The sequence below is a fragment of the Humulus lupulus genome, chromosome 5, assembly GCF_963169125.1.
Source record: "Humulus lupulus chromosome 5, drHumLupu1.1, whole genome shotgun sequence".
In the NCBI taxonomy this organism is placed as follows: domain Eukaryota; kingdom Viridiplantae; phylum Streptophyta; class Magnoliopsida; order Rosales; family Cannabaceae; genus Humulus; species Humulus lupulus.
This window is the reverse complement of record NC_084797.1, coordinates 17,493,576-17,497,932: the sequence shown is the minus strand read 5'-3', so window position 1 is coordinate 17,497,932 and position 4,357 is coordinate 17,493,576. Positions and strand designations below refer to the sequence as shown.

The 4,357-nt window shown below is 32.9% G+C and overlaps 1 long non-coding RNA gene across 2 annotated transcripts; it reads left to right on the top strand.

The window, feature by feature from the left end:
* Positions 1-747: 747 nt before the first annotated feature.
* LOC133780290 (uncharacterized) lies at positions 748-3,853 on the top strand. 2 transcript variants are annotated; one of them, XR_009869212.1, is made up of 6 exons: positions 748-1,108; positions 1,463-2,014; positions 2,106-2,245; positions 2,347-2,497; positions 3,032-3,107; positions 3,625-3,853. It is a non-coding gene; the product is annotated as an uncharacterized LOC133780290 (long non-coding RNA). The 2 variants fall into 2 exon arrangements; XR_009869211.1 differs by lacking the exon at positions 3,625-3,853 and having other exon boundaries at positions 1,889-2,245; positions 3,032-3,617.
* The last annotated feature ends 504 nt before the right edge of the window (positions 3,854-4,357 follow it).

Sequence of the window (4,357 nt, the reverse complement as noted above, 5' to 3'; positions counted from 1 at the left end):
AGAAGTAAATTAGTTCATGTTGAACATAATAAAATCCATAAAACTAGATCTAAACATCACTATAGCATAAAGTAAGGGAAGAAGAGAAGAAAAACAGTAAGAAAATATTGAATCTACAATCCTTAGCCTCTGTCGAGCGTTTCTTTGAGTCTCTAGGGTTCTCCCTTCAAAATTCGACATAATGGTGCTTGTATAGTTGCCCTATGTATTATATGTGAAATACCATTTTTACCCTTACTAACACTACTACAAAATACCCTTTACGGGACATTTTTTTAGAACACGCACATAAATGCAAATCCTTAAAAATATTTATAGAGTTTTTAGGACACTCATTGAGAGTCCTGAAAAAACACAATTTAGGACTCGCAATGAATGTCCTAAAAAAATATACGAGTCCTAAAAAAATCTCGGCTGAAAAATGAGTGTTTTACTTAATAATTTTAAGGACTTGCTTTGTGTGTCATTAATACTCTTTAATGATTCGTTTTGCGAGTCCTAAAAACAACTGGGCTGAAAATAATAGTTGAAACTAAGTTATTTATATATGGTTAAATGTTTTAATAATTTTTTAAAAAAATTATAAGTTGTTAGTTTTTAAATATAATTAGAAAATAAAAACTAATAATATATCATTAATATTTTGTTGTATTATTTTTTCTTAATATCATTATACTTTGTATTTATATATTTTTATAATAATAACTATACATTTTTTTTAACAAACAATAATAATAATTACTAAACCCTATCAACCCTCAACCTCAATCTCACACTCTCTCTCTCTCGTTCTTTTCCTCAAACCCAACCAGCCTTCCTCTTTGATAGCGTGCATGGATCACGGCGAGGTGGGTGGCTGGTGGTCGGATCACGGCGGTGGGCTCGATGCAGAGGCAGGGGGCTCGACTCTTTCACTCCTTCGTCCTCCCATTTCTCGCTCTGGCTGGGCTCGATGACGGCTGGGGGCTCAAGGGCTCGACAGCGACTGGGGCCTCAGGGGGTGGGCTCGACAGCGAGTTGGGTTCTCCGGGCTGGCTAGGCTCGACGGCGGGGGGGTCTCAGGGGGTGGGATCGATTGCGCAAGGACGGGGCTGGCTGGACAGCACAGGTACATTCTCTTCTTTTTACACATTTATTTTAACGCAAAAATGAATTCAAAAAACGAAATTTAGTTATACTTATTCATGTAATTTTACTTTTGAAAATTATATAGACAATATTGCAATGTGTGTTTTCGGTTTTAATTTTCAAAACTATCTGGAAAACAGAAATATTTATTTGCTTTGTTTTGTATTAAGTCATACAATGTAGAGAACTAGTTTGTTTTGATTTCAAGTTTAATGGGTTCAATATAATCTTCCCCACCTATCTATATAATCAATCAAGTTTTGTTTTTCACTTTATTTTTTGGATAGTAAACAAGTCACCGCTTAATAGATTGTCGTTTTGATTGGATTTGAAGCTAGTGCTTTTTACATCTCTAGAGATATAGCTACTGAAGCCAAACAAGTTCATATTGCCACAAGGAGCTCTGATGTGAAAGCGGAAAAGCTGGAAAACTAGAACAATATATGGCAGCCTTAACATATCTAAATTTCTATATTTTTTTACCATATATGAAAATATCATTTTTTATTATCAAGGAAAAATATAATCACTTTCAGTGTAGATTTGGATTGAAGCCAAACCAAGATACGAGTCCTCTAATAATTTTGGATTAGTGTTTCCTCTGTTTTTTTATGAATCTTGAGTGCCATGTTTAGGAGTTCCTTATCCAGAGATATGTTTTTGTGTTTCTAAGGCTCCATGATCATGGCAGCCTTTGCTTATTACGTTAAGTAGGCTTTGGAAGTAATGATATGCTGATTTAAACATCGAAATTGAACAGGTAGATCATGTTTACAAAGATGGTAGAGTTGCTTTTCAAGATGGATTCTCAGCTTGTGCTGATGCCATTTTCTATTGTAAACTTCAAATGAATTTTTTCTTTGACAGTGATTGTGGACAAGATCAAGTAAGACTGTTAAAGCGTGGAGTTAATTACTAACTCAAAATTAACTTGGACTCACTTGATTGTGCTACATGTTTACAATACAATATTGTAGGTTCAAATATGATCATCCATTTCTTGAAACAAATGGAGTTGCAACTATTGACGAAAACTGTGCTTGTTGAACCCTTATATCGTCACGTCTTTTCTCGAAGCTTGGCTCCAGGGCTCTCCTTTATTGGTATACTTGTAAAGGTTAGTTATAGTGCCACTGTTACTATGAAGATCGAATATTAAACTCACCCTCCAGACTAGGCATCAAGGCATTTGACGAGTGTTCTATTTTTGATTTATAGGGTCTGCTCTTCAACATAATAGAGTTACATTAATCCAAGTGGATTGATGCCAAACAAAGAGGAAATGATGGCTTCCACTAATGATTTTTACAAGCAAATGGAGGACCTTGGCTTGCCAAAACGCTCAGCCCATTTCCTTGCACCATATCAGGTATTGAGTTAATACTTATGCATGTTTCCATTGCTTGGTGATTCTTGAGTTATAGAATTGGTCTACATTTAGTCATTTACCATCACCATACTAAAGGCCTTCTTAAGTAAGATGAAATAATTGACTCTATATTTCTTGCAATTGTTGTACAAACTGAATTCTTTCAAACAATAACCTTCTGTTTCATCTAAAACACTAGTGCTTAGTGTTAATTTTTTTATTCCTGCCAAACAATGACTCTTGGAGATTACTGCGGCAGTTTCATAAGATTTTATTTCCTTTTTCCTCTTATTTATTATGCTAAACTAATCAGCCTATCTTTTTGGTGTATTTTGTGACTTGATTTTGTTGTATTTTGTGACTAGATTTTGGCGTGTTTATGGTCTATTTTGTTGCTTCTTTAATGGCTACTACTTGTATTTTGCTACTAGTTTTTGGTATATTTCTTGACTAGATTTTGGTGCATTTTGCAACCAATTTCAATGGATTAATATGATTGATTTATAGTCTATTTTGCTGATGCTTTTGGTGTAGTTTGTTATTGTGCAATGGAGACTAACTGAGGTCTGTCAAAGATTGGAGCATGATCTTGTGATCCAGAGTTTTAATGGTATATTTTGTTATTGTTTTAATGGTATATTTTCTGTATTGTGCTACTGGTTTTTTTTGGTGTATTTTGTGACATATTTTTGGTGTATTTTGTTAACTAAGTTGAATAGATTAATATGGTAGATTTATGGTCTATTTTGTTGCTGATTTTGATGTAGTTTGCTACTGTTTTGAAATACCTCTATGTAATGGATGAATAACATTTTATGAAATAGTACCATCTAACAAGAAATTGTTTGCTGCCTGACTATATGAATACATATACCGATAGTTTAATTCTCGCATCTATTATATATATTTATAATTGTTGTGTGTGTCTACTTATTTATAAGTTTGAATTATTATATAGATCTCCAAATTAATTGGATATACATTATCCGTAGATCTAGAGATGTACACTGATCAATTATGTGTGGACCTCTCTTGTTTTTTTATTTCTAGTGGACAACATTTTAAGAACTTTTTATTTCCAGTAGAGAAACTTTTTATTAATTAAAGAACTTTTTTATAATGTGCAGGTTTATATTGAATGCATTTCTTTAGCGCAATACTAGACAACATTGGCAGTTGAAGTTTTTAGAATAAAAAATATATTTCACTAACATTGTATACATTTATTGTTTAATATTTGGTGATGATAGAATTTGATTGTAGTATAAACTATCATGTAATATGATTTTGTAAGCCGAGTAGACTAAATATTGAAATTATATCTTTGAGTAATTAATAAAAAAATATTTTGTTGTATTTTCTTTTGAAATTTTAGAAATCTAACATATATAATACATTTTGGACACTCAAAGGGATATATTTTTTCTAAATCTTGTAGCTGCATTTTTAAAAAAAAAAAATTACTTTTAAGGGCATGCAAAGCGAGTCCTAAAAAATTACTTAAAGGCACTCAACCAGATTTTTTAGGACTAGCGAAACATTGAGTCCTAAAAATTTAATTAAAGGCATTCGACCAGATTTTTAAAGACTTGTGTTGCGAGTCTTAAAAACATTCTTTTAGGACTCGCTAAACAGTTTTTTAGGCTCTCAAATAGAGGAATCGCACCCCGCGAGACCTAAAAGCTTTTTAAGGACTCGCAATGCTAGTCTTAAAAAACCTTTTTTGTAGTAGTGTAAAAATTCCCAATTCTATACGTTAACCAACTAAAGCAATGTGACTCACTATTGAAGCGTCGCGGCCCACCAACAATATGGAAAATCCCACTCAGCCTCAATAAGCGTCGTGGCTCAAAATGCCCA